This window comes from Vollenhovia emeryi, unplaced genomic scaffold (assembly GCF_000949405.1).
Source record: "Vollenhovia emeryi isolate VEMERY1.0 unplaced genomic scaffold, V.emery_V1.0 DF939175.1, whole genome shotgun sequence".
Lineage (NCBI taxonomy): Eukaryota > Metazoa > Arthropoda > Insecta > Hymenoptera > Formicidae > Vollenhovia > Vollenhovia emeryi.
Window position 1 is genome coordinate 1,105,060 of NW_011967191.1, and position 20,015 is coordinate 1,125,074.

The following is a 20,015-nucleotide window of genomic DNA, read 5'->3' on the forward strand; positions in this document are numbered from 1 at the left end:
CGTACGACAAATGTAATAGCCTTATGCACCAAAATGAGGATTAAATAATATGTATATCATTTGACTTTCTTTTTAACATGATTTTATTACGATTTGAATGAAATCTATTCGCTTGATTTCCTGTTCACTTAAAACGGTATGTACAGAGGAGAGAAAGATATCGTCACTCTTATAATTTCTCCTGGAAGCTAAATGTCCTTTTCACGCATTAATTTAAGAGTATCATTTTATTTAGCTTGTGTATGTGTGACTTAATTTCTCGCTTGATTTCTCACGCTCTAAATCCACCATCGGAGACACGCAACGCGGACGTACGTAAGTATAACGTGGCCTCCTTCGCGCCGAGCTAAAGCTTCCGTTGCCAGTCCGTTGGTCCCGACTGTCCATTTAATTACCTTAAAAGCTGGGTGGAGACTAGAAGTTGGCTACCCTCCGACACGTTAATAAATGCACTCAGATGCATCGTAGCAAGTACATTAAGAGACCTTCGCGGTTCGATGGTCTTTGAGACACAATAATTTTATTCGGGTTTTTAATTAACAACGACAATACTTATCCAATTATTTATCGATTAACATTTAAAATAATAAAACGTCTACCTGCTTTTATGGCTATAATATTTATTATAGTGCATATTTTTATCTTAGGTAATAAAGAGTCTATCTAATTAAATATGATATTGCAGTCACGAAAATTTTATGTTAGTTACTTTACTGATCAATCAAACTCGTTTACGACAGCAGTAATTTCAATAGGCTTCTGAAAGCGAAGCTCCTTTCGTTAAGAAGTGCTCTTCGATTTACCGTAGTTGGTCGCAATCACGACCTTGGTCGCCTCCGACTCTAACAGGATATCGCGGCACTAATTACTTTGTCTCGTTACAATGGAAGAAGAATAGAACTGCCGCGATGCAACGAGGCTTAAGATCGTTGCGATCTACAAAATATTGATCACTAATATTTGCTGAATTAGAGACTTCGTTCAATTCGATTAGAGATTTTATAGCTTTGTAAAAAATTAAGTAGAAACAGAGAAAGTGATAAACCGATATACGATTAAGTATAAATTGCTTACTTAAATTATTTTGCTTTTTAATCGGTGCCACTTTCATGTCAATGTGTAAAATCCGTCGAGCGTGTAAACTCTTTCTTCTAGCGGCCGATATAGCGACCATCCTTCGCCTAGTACTTCTGACGCGAAAAGCAGTTACATAATATGAGAAACCACAAAACATCACTCCGTAAAACCGCATCCGTCTGCCGCAGTGCACAGCGAGATGTTTTACACGCGACGAAGTGTTATTTCCCGAACGAACGAGCTTTCGAAAAAGTTGGAATTTGCTAAAAAAATAAAATTAATTTTATATAAGATTTCTTTACAGTACGGGGGGAGGGGCGGGGGTTATTGTATTAAATGCTAAGTATAGCATTTTTAATAATAATTAGAAATCGTTTATCGATTTAAAACACGTGAATTTGCTGACGACAATGATTCCATCTAACTGTGTTCTTTTCCTCTTCCTCGTGTATTAGGCTTAAAGCCTATTTTATCCAGTTCTCGTTCTGCAGTGCTTTGAATATTTCGTTTTACTTTATCTTCGGTAGGCTGCTAACCTCGCCGAAGGAAACCTCCCATCTGGAGGGAAACTGTGTTATATGTCCAAAAGTAACAGCACGCAGGACAAGTGGAAAACGGTATATAAATTCACGTATTAAAGTAAAATTATTGGACTACTCACATCTTGCTCGGATCTAACATTTAGCGTTCTCGTTTCCTGTTTGAAAATAAATTTCATTTTTAACCGCTTTTCAACGAATATTACCGGTAGATGTTAACCAGCATCTTAATATGTATCACAAATAACTATTCAGAGAGTTACTATTAAAATCGTTAAAAAAAACTGGCATTTTGCTGTTTATTTCATTTGCAAGATTAATATCTCGACATTCAGTGGACTGAGAGTTGAATTCAAAGGAAATGTAAATAAAAAAAATGTATAAAAAATATATTACGCAAGCCACTACTTAAGCGAGAGATGTTTCGCAAAACATCCAGCTCAATTTGTCCAAAGAGCAAAACATACATGCACGAAGAGGCGAGATTTATTCATAACGTATAAATAATGATCACATGCATATATGCGCGTTTATAACACTTATCGATTTCGCCGTACGCTTTGCTGTATTGTAGCACCACTTGTGAGGACGAAGACCATGTCACAAGGCCGAAGGGAAAATCCATATTCCCGACGAATTCCGGGAATACCCTACTGGTTTACAATGTTTCCAGCTCCGCAAATCGATAATTAAAGAAATCGACCGATAAACGCTCGCTGCGAGTCCTGCATTGATCAGTTGGCGAAAATATACGATAAACTACTTATACAGTTGCGCGAGACTTTTCGGGGGTCGCGCGGCACAGTTCTATTTTCGGATTCGCCGCATCGTCATTGCACATTACCTGATCGATGAACTTAATTGTACTTTGCTCAATCGTTAAATTACGCATTCAGATGTACCTTGTAATAATTCTAACAATGGTCAAGCTTCTAATCGACCATGACTGGCGGTGTGTTTTTAACACAGAAAATTTATAGCGAAAAATATTACCTCGGCCAGGGTTTGAACCTAGACCTCCCTGCACTCTAGGCGGGCGTCTCACTATTTAATAATTCTATCTGATTCAATGACTGCCAAAGCTTATACAGCGATATATTAGTATATCATATATTATTGACGATAAAAAGGAGTATATGGTAAATAATAAATTATTTCTTTATATAAATTTTACTAATTTACTAAATACATATATTGTGAGTTTTGACTTGAAGAATATGTGTGAGAATCGCTGATGTAATTAGTAGCGAGCAACGGTTTGTAGTCTGGTCGCGCATAACAACGTTCGTGACAGCATGCAGAAATGAACGAAACGATGAAAAAGCTATATAAAAATAGCTCTGTAAAAGATAGAATTAAATTCTCAAGCAACTTTTCCTCGGCAAATATGCAGTTATCGCTTATATATTTATGCCAGACACAGTTTAGTAAAGCTCTATAGTATTTAATAGCTTTCGACACTATTGTGCTCCGTCTCTGATTTATTTTCTTTCTTTAGCTGTACCAAGAGGAGACCCTACCGGTTACACTCTTTTCAGATGTTTTTGCCAGCTATTCATACTCGGATGGTATCGAAACAATGGAATATTAAACCAAAATTATTTCCACATGTTACGCGCACACGATAGACTCTATAACAGTGCCGTAATTCAAACAGTCTCGCGTGCACGTGAATTAAAAGCAGACCCGGGTAACAATGGTCGATGTATTACACCGCACATCATACAGATATAGTATGTTGTATTTGTATATAATTAATGTTGTATATCGAACATTACATTCAGATAGACATCAAATGTTGAAAGTTACAAAGTCATTACTGAGATTACAGCTGAGAATGTGATAGAGAGTACTCTTTATCGCTGTTTGCAGTTATTTTGCAAATGATTGTGGTGGTTTTAGACGACATATCGATGTATGTAGACGTTAGTAGTATACCAACTAATACTAGTGCGACCTATCAAGGTACGCAGGAACATAGCCCGAGGCACGCCAGCTATTGGCATCCCGGCATCCGAGAGAGAGAGAGAGAGAGAGAGAGAGAGAGAAAGAGAGAGACAAAGAGCTTCAGCTCTAGCCGGGGGTATTGGACTATTGGATTCTTCCCTCCTCTTCTCTCCTCTCCTTTCATCTCTACCAACATGCTATCTTTCTTAGTTCATCCACCCTCTCACACCATCACCCCTCTTATTTTCCTGCGCTGTCTGAATGAACGACAAAACTTATTAAACCACGCCTGTTAGCTGTCTATCTCTCATAACGTATTTTCCAAAGTTGAATAGATAGCTGAATCGTAGTGGACAATGGACATGATGGATGCCTCGCAGAATGAGAGGCAAGTAATTACAGGAAATCTTTCAAAAATAAAAAAAAATCTAAAATAACTTGCATGAATACCTACTGCTATTAATATCCTAACACCAACTGATAATAGAGTCTAATTTTACTTATTTATACATTGTTTTAATTTTTCTATCATTACACGTAAATTTAATTTTGCCAAATTACACGTTATTTATAAGAAAACATAAATCATAATTAAAAACTTATTAAATTAAAGATTATTAGTTTCTTCAAATTGTCAGTATAATAATAAAATTCCAAATTTCATTCGACCACAGCTGGCCACCTTTGTTAATTAATCGGTTAATGCAGAAAATTTATTGCGAAAAATATTACCTCAGCCAGGGTTAAAATCGAAAAACAGACGCGAGAATGTCATCTTTATACTGTTATTGTGACAAGTATTACCACATGTCTCACAAGTGAGACGCCCGCCTAGAGAGTAAGGGAGGTCCAGGTTAAAACCCTGGCTGAGGTAATATTTTTCGCAATAAATTTTTGGCGTTAACCGATTAATTAACAAATATATAGCCAGCTGTGGTCGCATGAAATTTGGAATTTTATAAAATTAAGTTTTAAAATGATATTACTGTTATTTGGGCATTATTCTTTACTAGAGGAAGGTAAGGTAAAGAGTTTAACCTAACAGTTTGAGTTTTTCAATAATGGAAAAATGTAATAATACGCTATCTTTTTAAAAATCCACCAATACGATATTTCGAGCAACAGAAAAGCGCAATATATTATTGAGAAAACACTCAGTCTGAAAAATCAAGTTATACCAGACATTGCGAATGATGTCAATATAATATTCGATTATCCGCATATCGATTTGCTTTTGCTATCTTGTTTTTTATTCTTCTTCTACTGTCCATGTGTTCTCTGTGTTTAGTACCTAGAACGAAAGTGATAAATGACCTAATGAAAGACGAAAATAATGGACAGAAGGTAGCCTGATAATCTACAATCCTCTTCACCAGTTTTTATCAGAATCTCTCTTTTTTTAAACTCGCCTTTCCTATTTTTTCGCAAGTCTTCTCGCGTTTCTCTCTTTCTCCGTTTCCACTCGTTTCCTTGTATTTCTTTCTCCCATTCAACATGTTTATCGAAAGGAAAAGATAACAAGTCGAGATGCGAGAATTTGTGCAGCCGTATTTTATCTCAACGGGTTAAAACCGAAATAAAAATAAAATTTCAGCTGCAATTGATTTTCGAAATCGACATGTGTGTACGTATATATGCTTATTCGCTTTATATTAAGAACTTTACGCAAAATCACTTGTCCAATTTTTTAAAAATTAATTAATGTTGATTTTCATACAAGGGCAATGTTAAAAATACTTGTATTGTTTGTATTCTTTGGAGGGACTTATAACAGCATCCCTTTTACTTGGTGAAATTTGTTGGTATATTTTTAACTAATTTTTTAAATAAATGAAAATTTACGATATTTAGGTATTTGAGAGATTATTAGCATGGTTAGTTTGGTTCGATAGATAAGTAGTGATCTAGTAATCGCGCTTAGCTTCGTTACTTGTTGAACGTGAGCTATTGTCTAGCGCCGTTTATCCTACCTAAATGGATTTCGAAGCGAATCAATAAGACAATAAGCCCGCATAAAGGTAACTACTGCACTTCGATTATATTCGCTCTGTACTATCCGCATGATTTGTACGAAAATTGAGGGGAAATACTCATTGTCGGTTGAATAATCCGTCGTTATCTCTAAAATAAATAACGAGATAATGTAAATACGTTAAAGATCGAATTTAACAAATATACGATTTCAAAAATTAAATTATTATTAATTAATCAAATGTTACTATGAATCTTATAGATAATTCGTAAATAAATTTATACATTAATTACATAACTTTTCATCATTTTATTATAATAATATGAAAATTTTCCCCATAACGATTAATATTTAGGATTGGTAAATGATAATTTTCCCCATAACGATTAATATTTAGGATTGGTAAATGATAATTTTCCATAACTGTTTCTAAAAATACTATATTATTTGTACTATCTCCAAACGCATATATAATCTGTAATGTTTTTAAAATTTTGTTAAAAATTTCGTTAAAAACAGTATGAGTTTTTACAAATTCGCATTTAAAAAAAATATTTTATGTTGGCTTTTATTTTTATATGTTATATTTTATGTTAGCTTTCCGTTCTGTGCTAAATATCATTTTCTTCATCACTTGTTATATATTGCCAAGGACTTAACGATGACTAATTTGGGCTATAAATCACTATTACTCAACTATTTTAATTCTGCGTAAGACACAATGATTATCGTATCTACATCGTACGTAGTACAAACCGATATTGACGAAGTTTCATTCAATCGTTTGATAATTGTCATTAGATGCGCGGCATGCGTCATTGTCCATAGTTAACTTTCATCTCGAACAATACTGATGGCAGGTGTAAAGATAATACCATAAAAGCTCATTGCGTGCTCCTGCGAGATAAGTTACTTGTCCTGAAACGGATTCAATTTGAAGTTTCCTGCTAGAGACAAAAGGTAGCTCAAACCAAAAGGACTTCTGGCAAACCAATAGAGCTTCCCTATAAGTCTATGCATTATGCAGTACGCGAAAGATACCCTCAAATTTTATAAGTGTGTAAGAAAAAGTTATATCGCTAATCATAACTTGCAAAATTCTTTTAAACACGTTATCATTTACTATTCCAAGTATTATTAATTAGAAAAGTAAAAGATTTTCTTTTTATTATGTAGTAAATCTTCGCTAGTATTTATTTCCTTCATTTTGCATCTTCATTTTCATATGTTATTGTTTAATGACACATAATAAGGAAAATCTTTGCGCACGTTATTTCGAGTCATATCATGTTAAAAATTGAGGTTTACTACGCAACAGTCGCATTAAATAATTTACATATAAAAATATTATTTAATAGTCTGTCGTATTATTTCGTAGTTAATTTTTGCGAATTGACTTGCATTATAAATAATTTTAACGTTTTTATTGAAATAAAAGCGTACATGAAAACTAGAGAAAAAAATACACGAAACAATACAATGTAAATTATTATATTGTAATATTGAGTAAGTGTTCTAATTTGTCGGATACTCCATACATCATCATATTAAGCAAATCAACATATTCAATACATTTTGTTCTTAATATGCTTGTATTTACTCGTCAATACATAAACGTAAAAAGAAAAAGAATGTCGTGCTCTCTGACATTCCAAATTTCATTTTACTTTTATTTATTCGATTCCCTACAGGCATGCATATTACTGCGAGCTACTCTCGCGCACAAAATTAAATAATCCAGTTACGGGTGAGTGCATTTTAACGCACATTGTATCGTGCTAAAATGCATCCTGTTAAAATCCTAGGTTGTCTATAGATGGCGAGCGATATGGCAAACGGTAATTAATACTAGGGATTAAAAATTAAAAATTTTATTAGTTTAAATTTCGAAGCCATAAAAGAGCAAAGAGATCAGATAATCATATTTTGGAGTTTTCAAACGAAGTTAAGGTTTTACAATTAGCGTGAATTAACTGTACGAGCCACAAACAATTATTTACATTTTTTATATTCCTTATATGCTCTAAAATGAAAGTTTTCTTACAATTAGTCATGTATTTCTTGTTTTCAATTTTTCTCCAATTTGTGTCTTTTCCTAACTTTTATGTATATCCATATCGCACAAACATAAAAATCGACAAATACCGTTTGTATAAAAGAAGCTAACTCTTAAAGCCCGGTTTCACTAACATCACGTAACTTGAACCTTAGTTTAATTCGTCTTTTAACTGTCCCTTTAGAAAGAGAAAAAGAATGAATTAAACTAAGATTAAAGTTAAGCGACGTTGGGAAAACCAGGCCTAAGAGACACAATGGAAGTACCTGCCTCGTGTCAGAAAACGATTTACCGGAAGTCAAAGACGAAAGCGGAGAGGCTTTTCACGAACGTGACGGTCTTATCGGAAAACTTTTCGGTAGTATGGCAATTTGCTTGTAATTTTATGACATTACGTGCGGGAAATACGCTGGAGGCTGTAACGCAGAAGCGGCTGTCTACCTGGAAAGTTACACGCGTCGCATTGCGTTTCAACGCGAAAAACACGCGCTAAATGTGCTCTGTCTGCGTAATGACGAAAAAACGGCCAAGATTTATTATAGGTATCAGCGCGAGAAAATCAAGGTGACATTCTCATTAAAGTTGCCGCAAAAAGTACATGCCTTGAAAAATACTTTGGTGGAATAAAATTATAATTACAAGAAAATTGTAGACACATTTATAGGTTATAATTAATTTTTTAAATAATTGAACATTGAATTTTATATCTAAAAATTAAAAATGTATGAAATGTTTTTAAATTTAGATGAAAAATGGATAACACAGAGTATTTTAACGTTGGTTTTAATGACTATTTCTTTGACGAATTTGAAATAAATTTTTTATACAAAGATGTTAGAGCTAATAAATAAAGTTTCAGCGATTGAAAATAAACAACTTTTAATGATCTACGTTATTTATTTAGAAACAAACATAATCATGTCATATGAAAACAACTATCGTTAATATTGAACTTGTGAGTTATTGAACGCTGCATATATGTATCTGTTTTCATCTACTGTTTTAATCTCTTCTGTATAGAACTATAGAAAATAAATTGAAATATATAAATAAATTGCAATTATATAGGGATTTCGACTAGAGCTACTATACGCAGCTATTTACTCTTGTCACCGATTATTTGTCTGAGGAAACGCGAACGTAAAAGTAATACAAAGCTATGAATCGATATTGCTATAAGCCATCTGTCGCATACTAAAACCCCGTTCCCGCTGTAAAGCTGCATCAAGAGTTCAAAATGCGTCAAAGTATCCCCTTTTGTGCCGTCGAGAAGTCTTCTGTGCTTGTCTAGCGCGCAGCTAGAAGACTGACTCGTGCAACGTGATCGGAGAACTTGACAGTTTCTCTTTCAGACGTGTTGGAGCAGGATTTCTTGAAGAGAAAATGCTCAACAACTAAGTATGCATAATATTTTCTGCTAAACGTGCACATACGTCACTGTAACATAGCTCCTCAATTACGATATTATGAGATTCAGTGAGGTAAAAGGAACGTAATCCGTTCAGGAGTTAATTTTTTAAGTTTGTACTCTTTGTACCAGAGGGAACTGAAGAGAAAAAATATTACAAATAATCTTAAGAATCCGGTTTAGTCTGTAATTCTCTTTTTTATTAACATTTTTAATTTCTTTTTATATTATTATGTTTATTATAAAATTCGTTAGAATTTAATTTTGATTGCAATATATCTTTGACGTTAGAATTTTTCTTACTAGCACGTAAACGTATTAAGATTTAGACGTAGGTATATGTACTATATGTGTATACCTATATGTCAAATGTCAGTGGAGATTGGACGACGCTCAATGGCAATTACGAGGTGCTATCTGAGTGTGGTTGGATCTTGGAAATTAGGTATATCTATAGTTATAATCGCGCGTGTACTAGCTGCCGATAATGCATCCGTAATCGAAGCTATTCATACCGCAGATAAAGCTTTAGCTCAACGATATTGACAATGCTGAGGAAATAATTATTAATTACTGTTCGCACGGTGTAACAACTATCGTACACAATCGAAAGTTGAATTCTTGTTTGAGCATCAGGTGAGTGATCTAGTGATCCTAGGCGATGCACACCGTTTCTGACAGTGGTCATAATATGTGGCAAAGCTCAACTCACTATTTATTTACAGTCCATCGTATACAGGTAAGAAATAAAAAATTTCAGCATCCGGTAATGGAAAAGTCATTGCGCCACCGCAATATACTTGTATACTCTCGGTCTGCCCACGTGTGCCCATATGTACACGTGTCACATTCGGACAATCCCACCATTATTTACTCGGCAAGCCGTCGATCGCACGCCGGCTACCCATTTGCCTCTTTGTTACTGTACTGCAACATTTCATTTCGCCGAGATATCGGCATGCGTCCCATCGGCCGGAGGAAATACCGCTATTGTTCGCGCTATTGCAAATCTAGGAACGGTATAATAACGTTATCTCTGTACTGCACCCAATCTCAGGCACAGGCCTCGCGACGCCGCTTCAGCCCGACTGCATTGTTCGCAGGTAGTTTTGCATGACGGACCAAAAGCGAATGCAAGAATTCAGTGCGATACATCGAGTCATTCGACCGCTCACTCTGTGTTCTTGTGTGGCCTGTAACGTCACAAAGGACTCCCACCCGTGGTTGACTCTTGAATCTGGAAGGGCTCTCTCTTGTTGCGCCGGTGGCAGGAAATGGAAATTTATAGCTTTTTTATTTGGCAAAAAATAGACTGTTGCTTATTGGACCGTATACTAGAAAATACAATGTAGTACAGGGCAAAGATTTAGGCCATTTAGAGCCTCGAAATGTAATTCTACCTCATACTTTTAGCTTTTTCTTTTACCACTTAAATTCATAAAACATCTCGCCATTTTTCACTCACTTGGAGTATACACGTATACAAAATTTATAAACGTTGTTGCATTGTCTCGTGTTGATTTAAAGAAAAATCACAATATGCTTCGGTCGCTTCATTGTGCAAAGCCAATAATTTCAAGACAGGCTCGCGTGACAGAGTGCAACGGGCGATAACGACTGAATGACAACTGCAAACCACATGTAATTCACACGTGAAACCACACGCGTTAAGTGAGTTCACATAGAGACGGGCGTATTGTCGAGAGGATTTCAGGATTGGCTGCGGCGGCGAGATAATGTATTCTTGCCGCTGCAATCACTGTGACTGTATACTGTGTCTGTACGTATAATATAACAGCTATCATTTTGCATATATAATACATATGTATATGCAAAACATACATATTGCATTCACATATATGTTGAAATCTGGCAATTCTCTCTCTCTCTCTCTCTCTCTCTCTCTCTCTCTCTCTCTCTCTCTCTCTCTTTTCTACAAACTGATACGGATTATCGGTTGAAATTTATTAATTCGAAGGAATAAAGGATATAAGAGCCAAGACAGGATGTTATGTGTCTAAATGATTTGAATTCCAGGTTTAAACCTTGACTCTTATATCCTTTATTACTTCGAATTTTATTGTTTGAAATTTATTAAGATTTTTTTCTATCTTTTCTAAATGTCGTATTTTACAGCCATAAAGAAAATTTTATTACGTAGGATTCGGATGCTGGTAGGTTACATTTTATAATAGAACTAAATTTGACGACGCTTCTACCGCTTTTGCATACATTCACCATAATACGACTCGGCACCACGCGCCAATGTTAATGCTTTATTTCAGTCAATGTTCCTCGAATAAAATAAAAAATTTCTACTGACGAGTCTAGTATGTAATTATACAGTAATATCTGCGGAGAAAAATTCTTTGAAAACTTTTTCGCTAGAACAATATAAAAAGTTTTTCTATACGCCAATAACCGCATTAGTCCTCGTTTCTTCTCCAGATTTTAATAAGAGATTAATTTCCCATACTTAATTTTTGCTTACTTTGAATTTATTACGGAAGAAAAATACGGGTCTGCTGACGCGTGCCGAACTTTTCTTAATTTACTTAAAAAATTTTTTCAATTTATTCTAAAAGAAAATTGAGACGAGAGCATTAGACATGTCGGGAACGACAATAAAGTTTAATGAATCATGGATTAGCGGTAATAGTCTTCTTTATAATAAAGAGAGGAAAATGTCGAATTTTGAAAAGCAAGCTTATTACATTGTCTATTATATTGATAGAGGAAAAGTCCCCTATTATGAGGTAGGTTTCTAATACGAGATAGCAAGTTTTCCACACCCAAATTCAATCACAAATCTTTTTTCGCAACGATTACACGACCTACCAATGAATTTTCCACGAAACAGATTTCGCTCCAAGGGCAATAAATTCATGGTGGAATCAACTGATGATGAATTTACTGCGACTGAGAAATTCTTAAAACTTAGTAGACGATGTAATTGTTTCTGATAGCCAGAAATATAAAAAAGAAAGCGAGAAAAAGCAACAGTTTCAAAATGGTATATATTTTCTGCGACTGAGAAGTTTTTAAAGCTTAGTAGACAATGTAATTGTTTCTGATAGCCATAAATATGAAAAAGAATGCGAGAAAAAGTAACAATTTCAAAATGACAGAAAAATCGAGATGTCACAGAATAAGATATGATTCGTACATGTATAAATTGACGTTTGCTAATACCTGCCGCTACCTGAAATTCGTTATTATCGATAACAACGAACAAAATATAATCTTGAGATATTGAAAAGAGTGATATATGTAAAAGAACGATGTGGAGCTTGAACAGAAAAGCTACTTGTATCCCGGGAGAGAGCGATTACGCGCAGCGTGTGCATCTGTGTCGCGTACGAACACCTGCTCTTGCTGAAGAGAGTGTTTTCTATAATTTCCTTTCTACCGCGTAAAACGATACTGTGTGCCGTTGATATTTCAATTCTTACTCGGTCAAGTTTAATGCGAGGTCGACCAGTTCGATACCGCTTATAGATAGCACTGGTTTAATTCGCGTCTGTCATGCACGTCCCAGATGCCGATTTAGACGGACTGTGTCCGGCTTTGAAGCGTCGTCGTCCTCGATACTCGATTTCACGTCGCATCAACAACGATAGAACGTCGTATTGCGCCCGGCTTGATATCGCCACATGTTTCCGACGACGCTACTTTCGAATCGATGGACGTGCACAAATGCAACGTACGGATGGATTATACATACATGCTGAGGGAGGGGGGAGAGAGAGAGAGGGGGGAGGGAGAGAGAAAGCCAGTGCTTTCATGCTTTTTTCCAAATGCGCGCATATTTCACGCATACTTCGCATTTGTTTTATTTATATTCGCGTCCGGTATCAATCGCAATTTTATATTTTGTTTTCCGTTGCGATGAAAGCTCGAGATTTCTCATATTCTATCGCGTAATCCGGTAAATATTAGAAGTTATAGGTATAATTTGTCATATTGTAATATAGTATATTTTTAAAGCATTTACATTCGTCTTTACTATAATGACTTTTTCATCGATCGTATCGATGCATCAAGTGGGATTTCTTTCTATGGCAGTTGTAAAGCACATTTTTCATTAAATGAGAATAGGGCTCGTGAGGGAAGAGAAGATTATACTTGACAGTTCTAATGCTAATAGGGGCACAATGCAATCTGACTGAAATGTACAAAACCTACTGTAGGTACTTGTACTGTAGGTACTTGTACTGTAGGTACTTGTGTGGATGTGTGTGTCTATTCAATAATTTCTATAAAGCAACGCTGTAAAGCGAAGAATAGTTTTTTTTAACTTTAAAATTATGTGTATAAAGTCATATCTACATGTTTCTCAAATAATCCAATTTTATTAAATTCTTTCCAATGACTGCTCATATGCTTATGCAAAAATGTAAGAAATATTACTAAGCTAAAACGTACAATTTTAATTGTACATTTGCAACAATAATTATTTCAGAAATAAAATATAGTCCACATTTTTAGTTTTATATGTAAAACGCTTAACACAGGTTAATAGAAATTTTAAAAATATAAATAAATCATTTGCTAAATTTAGTAATAATGTTATACGTCGAGAATGTCTTTTTAGAATAAAATTTTACTAGTATTTTCTACCATTTCTTGTCTCTGTGTATTCCAGTTTACGTTTGGAGGATATATGGTTTACTTAACATATTTCTCTCATTGCTCAATGTCATGCCAGTCTAGCCCTCTCGTTTTATGGTCGGCGTATTAAATGATTATACAATATCTATTAATTAGTGTGGCGTAGAAGTGACTCGCGCGAGTAAACTTATGTTCAGCGAAGCGACTGATGTTAAAAAAAAAGATGTCACTTTTACGAAGTCTCGCGTGTGTCAATGTGTCAAAGTAAAGCTCGTTAAACTTTGTTTAGCTGCGCAACGCGATAATTTATCGGCTATAAATTACAAATAAGATAAATAGAAGAACCGTCTTCCTCCTCGATGCTGCGCCCGACGTTGAATTTTTCATGAAAAAGGTAACTCGTCAGCGATTGTGGACTCAAACATTTATTAAGCTGTATCTCGGTCGTTTCATCACGTTGTTGTTAAAGAAAACTTGTGTAAAACGCTTAAAAGAGAACATCTTGTTTAATGGGTAAACTCGGGATAAACTATGAAGTTATCGGCCATTTACGGAATACTTTCAGTCTTCATTGCGAAATGCTTCTTTTTATCAGCATCTCATTAAAAATAAGATATTGTTATAATGTCTATATTTCTCTTCTATTACTAGTTTTGTTGCACACAAATAAATGGAAGCTTACAAATGGTTGAGATTGGTTTTCCATTAAAACGAGTAAAGCTGTGCAGTGAGATTAGCAAAAATGCATCACGTGAATAAACATATAATTTACAAAGAGATAAAAGAGTCTATAATAAATTTAAATCCGCTAATAATCCCGTAAGAGTCAAATAGATTTAAAAAAGTGCATGGCAAGCAATTTAATTTAATAAAGTGGAAAGTTTTTGACTTGTTAAAAGTCGAAATGAATGAAGCTATATTAATACATGTATTTTCGAGTCTTCTTAGTCATTTTATTCTCTTTATTGTTTAAAAAATATTTCTCCTTTAAAGGTCAGGAATTGGATCGTACGGAATTAATACTCGTTTCACTCCTTAAAATCTTCTCCTGCAGAGAATTCGAATACAAGAGCACTGCATTGTATGCATGCTCCCTGTAAAGGAATTCTATGCATCGATTATATTTTTTTCTCTCACTTTTAAAATCATTTAGGTCACGTCTCTCGACAGTAAAGCTAAAGCACTCATGACGAGGTATAGATTGTAGAGCACAAACAACCCTTCAGCTCGAACATCCGTCGACCTGCTCGACACGCGTGTTCGAGGCAGACGCGTGAAATAAAAAAAACGTGGTTTTGGAATACTGAAATCGGCTTTGCGCAATAAATTCGATGACATTTGAGATCTAACAGATATATCGAAAACACTCCCACGATAATTGCTACGCGTTGAAATTGGATATCGCGACGAGACTTGACACTACGTACTCGAAACGTACTCACGCCCGTGTAACTCTTAAACGTTAACAAACGAAACGTCGTAGCGACGAATATCCATTTCAAATGTGGATTCAAAATCACGTCAATTTTCTCGACTACTGCGTCAGTAATTTTATTACCCGGGGAAAAATAAATATATCTCATTATATATGTCTCAATTATGTAATGTCTAATTATATATCCAATTCTAAAATTATCAAATCTTCAGATACTTTTATTCAATATTCCAAGATATGTCTATTGAGATTTAACTAAATGTCTTAATAGAACGTTTAATTAGATTTATTCAGATCTCAATCAAGTACCTCCAACACCTAAGAAAAGTGTCAAATCTCTGAATATCTGCTGAATTTTAGAATTGGATCTCATGAGATATAATTAGATATTACATGATTAAGACAAATATAATTACATTTTTCCCGGGTAAGTTTACACCATATTAAAGAATTAATTATATCGTACACACCGCTAGAATGTCAGTCTGACCGCAAAGCGGAAATATTTACTTTGCGTTACTTCTTTTTAGGGGAGACAGACTTTCTGTTCGGACAGCAAACCGATTGTGAACTTCTTAAGTAAATAATTTATTTTGTATTCGCGCTTCCCTTTTCTTTCACTTTGGACAGCTTAAAAAATACACCGTTATGTATTGTCTGCGAATATATAGAGGAAAGTTTTCTATTATGAGGTAGGATTCTAATATGAGGTAGTAGGTTTTCGACGTCCAAAAGATTACGCGATCTAACAATCAATTTTCCACAAAACAGGTTTCACTCCAAGGGCAATAAATTCACGGTGGAACCAACAGATGACGCCTATTAATTTAGCAGAAACCCCGCTGTCTCCTATTAGGGGACTCCCCTCAATTTTTTTATCAAACATTGCATCGTTTTCTAGTTTTCTTCCTGTTAATCACGAGTAGCTAAATTCCCAATTAACTTCAACTAATATTTATGAGAACAGGTCACGGTAAACGTGACTTACAGGCTGATGAGAATTAATTCAGATGAGATCAATTTACATGTAAATGTAAAATTGCCCGGTTCAAATGAATCATATTACGTATTCAGTGGCTAAAATTTGAAATACGAGGGTGGTCGGAACGTACGGGGTCGCATGGCGCGGCGGTCATTCATCGTGAAAGAGCGCTCGTATAATTAGCCGGGAATTGCGAAGGCGGCCGCACGGAGTAATTGAGAGAGTACGAAAACCGAAAGAGGTCTCATTCGCGTATAACGAAGAACGAGTTGAGTTCTTGGGTCCGCTGTCGAATATAACTCGCTAAAAGTATGCGGCGATACGTTGCAAAAGGGTGCGAACTGCGAGAGGTAACGTCGCGGGACTAGAGAGAGGATAAACTTGCGACGTACGCACACATTCGCTCCAGTTACCGCCAAGATTTCCACGCAAGTTTTTTTTTCCACAAATATCGATCCAATCCTCATTGGACGAGCCATAAACTCGGCTAATCCGCGAGATGATTACTTTTCGGCTCGGCATTCAAATTCATTGATCGCGGTGAGGGGGATTTTGAGATTCGCTGAGATAGAAATAAAACTACGCGAAAGTGGGGTGAGAGAGATAGTGGGGGGGAGGGGGAGAAAAGTGAGAAAAGAATATCGTAAACGCCAGAAAAAAGTGACAAATCGCCGCGCGTTCTTCCTAAAATCGTATTTTATCGCGATTTGTCAAATATCATCCCTAATTTGATGTATTCCAAATGAATCGGAGAACTTGCCAAGGGAGCTGCACGAATAAATAAAGCACGAATTGATTTCCGTCCTCGCAATCTATCTCTATCAAGATTCTGCCGATTCACTTCTGGAACATCTATTTATATCTTCATCCCCGATAGCTCGATTGCTCCGTCAAGTGCTAAGGAAACGATACATACGCGATGAATAGTCGGGTAAGAGCAGTTAAAATAGTCAAGTCCAAGTCCTTCGCAAGGTGCGGAGTTTCTTAATCAGCCGTCCATGTATCATTAATCAGCCGACACTGCGGCACAAGTGTACGAGCATGCAGCGGAATAAGAGGGTGGTAGGGAAAATAGAGGAGAGAGCAGAAAGCAGCAGCGTTTGCGGGGGTGAGAGAGGAAGGGGCGAGAAGAGGTGGGCGGACGCGCGCGCGGCGCGGCGCAGTCAGCGAAACAGCAGGATACCGCACCTGATCAATTAAGCTGCTAATCGTGCCGAAATCACTACTGGCCACTGTCGCCACTATTATCCGAGTCGAGTGTGTCCTCCACTATCTCGCGTATCGAGAATCCGACTGCGTGTCCCGCTCGTTTTTTGGCATCGTCGTCTTCCGCCGTTTCGTTCCTCCCACGTTTCCGAATCACTACTCGTCTCGGTTGGTCGAGTGGTTATTGGATGGACGAGGGGCCGACGCGACACGACGCGGCCAGATATCATAAATCGGCCTGGCCTTTCGTTGACAGCTGCTCGTTGAGGCGGCGGCAACGAGCACGAACGCGGTGGCGGACGAGCTTACGAGCTTGCGCGACCCTCGCACCTCGCACGACTAACCGAGGCCTGGAATCGGGGCTTGCCTGCCACCCTTACCTTTGCCATGAACATTCAAGAGCGGCGCCACGAGCGCTACCCACGGAGAAACTACCCCTTTGGATTCGGATCTGCTTCGTGGGGGAGGGTTGCGCCACGCCAGCGATATATCCGGCTAGCGCACAGCGTAAAAGCTTTCGAGACCCGTTCAATTGCGCGCGCATGCATTCTCGCTCGTCGCTACGTTTTTCGCACAGCATATTTATCATAAGAATAATAATCGTTGTTACTTTATCGGGCTTACGTTTCATGCTTTTAACGCGTGACATTTGCCCCCTTCGTTCCATCCGACACTTTTGCCAATAGCATTTTCTTCTATCGATAGCCTTTTCCCGAGGAGAAATGGAAAGTCAAGATGACGTCAATTTTATGTCATATTTTGGTCCACGTGGCATCCAATTCGTGTCATCTTGACTTCTCACTTCTCCTTGGGTTCGTCTAGTAACTATCTACTAATATTTGAGAGGTATTCTTTTCGGCAGTTTTTTCTCATATATTTTACTTATATAGTTAAAGAAAAATCTCTAATCAATGTCAGATCTGAATGTGCGATAGAAAATAATTTATTAGGTATATGTTATCATGGCGAATGAGGTGCAATTGCATCAAGAAAATACATTTCTTGTGACTAATACACCTTTTAAAATAGCAAGATACATCAAATTCATGCATTTTCTAGTTTGTAATTATCCGCTTGTGCACATAGTTGTAAAATATGTATTTTTATTAAGGGGTAACACCACCCCTAAGGCCCTAGAACTATATCTAAGTTTGGGAATTTTTTGGGGGCAAATGAATAGCTTGATTAAAAAACACATAAACCACATTATTGTGCACATACTTGACTATAAAAAAATATTTTTAGTAGTTATAATTATTAAAAATGGCGGCGTACTGGCACACTTCCGTAATCGCACTTTTTAAGCTTTGCGTGCAACGCTATTCTTATAATTTTTATTCGATTAACTTGAAATTTTAACATGGTCTTCTTCTATAATATATATCGCGCAACAAAGTACGTAGGATTTTTGAAAAATATTGAAAACTTTTTTGCAATCACAATTTTTTAAATCAAATTCTCGACCAAAAAAAGGTACTTTTTCTAAAATAGCTGTCATTTTGGAAAAAATGGGTATTTTCTAAAACGGCTACGTAGTTTGTAACTTCAACCAATATAGAAAATAAAAATTTTTGGATTTTTGTTCTAGGGTAAACCATCTCAGAGAAATCCTGCACGCAAAATCGCGTCTTCGGAAAAAGTCGATTACGGAAGTGTGCCAGTACGCCACCATTTTTAATAATTATAACTACTAAAAATATTTTTTTATAATCAAGTATGTGCACAATAATGTGGTTTATGTGTTTTTTAATCAAGTTATTCATTTGCCCCCAAAAAATTCCCAAACTTACCATAGTTTTAGGGCCTCAGGGGTGGTGTTACCCCTTAAACGACAATGTTTTATTAATCAAAGTGTGCACATCTTACTACGAATTTCCTCATCTACGTTCCTTCGCTTCATGGTGACTTGCTCGGGATTTCTTTTCCTCGCGTCTTTCTCGTTGAGCAACCACCTGTAACTCCTTTGAGATAGGCATTTCAAGTTGCATGCATTTCCGTCTTCCCTTAACCCGAACGTTGCAACTCATTCGCATCGTTCTGTATGGATACTTTTTATATGGATCAAAAACCTGTAAGTCCGTATCAGACTACGGATTGAGATTGAGATTAGATTGAAATTCGACCAATCAGAGTAAAGTTTACTAATATCAAGTTTAATTTATTTTACTCTGATTGGTTAAATCTCAATCTAATCTCAATCTCAATCCGCAGTCTGATACGAGCTTTAATAGTATTCTAGCTGAACGTTATCTGCTTTCAATAAATTTTCGTTGTTAAACTAATTATTCAAATTCATTCCAAATTTTTTTCCCCTAGAAAATAGTATTGTTTCTCTTCTTTCAGCTATCCGATAAAGTTTAAAGTTTTTATTTGGTAGGCGTAGCTATTTCTTGTTTCTCTCCGTGAATTTTTAATTATTTAATTTTTATATTACGAATGTACTGATTTCTGCGTGGATTAATGCTGAAGGGCATTTTATTAATTACAATCTTCAAGTTTATAAGAAAAAGTAGTACATAATACACTAACTAATTAACAACACAGATATATATAAAAAAACATACTATGTATCGGCGGTTGAACAAATTAATATAATTGTGAAAATAGATGTTCTATGTTACTCGCCATTCATAAAATAGAAAATATGTATGTAGTGTTCTTATCAACATCTGGGAAAACAGAAAATTTATAAACCTAACAGGAAACGTCCGACACATACTTGCAATACAACTATAAATAATAATACGTATTTCTAAATTAAAGTCGGAATATTAATAAAAAG

The 20,015-nt window shown here is 36.0% G+C and overlaps 1 protein-coding gene across 1 annotated transcript in view; it reads right to left on the minus strand.

Annotated features, from left to right (window-relative positions):
- Window positions 1-17,812, minus strand: part of LOC105563485 — a 35,784-nt gene extending 17,972 nt beyond the window's left edge. The window contains exon 1 of the mRNA XM_012015103.1: window positions 17,216-17,812. The gene's annotated coding sequence lies outside the window, so the exon portion shown is untranslated. The remainder of the gene's footprint in view (window positions 1-17,215) is intronic.
- Window positions 17,813-20,015: the final 2,203 nt, after the last annotated feature.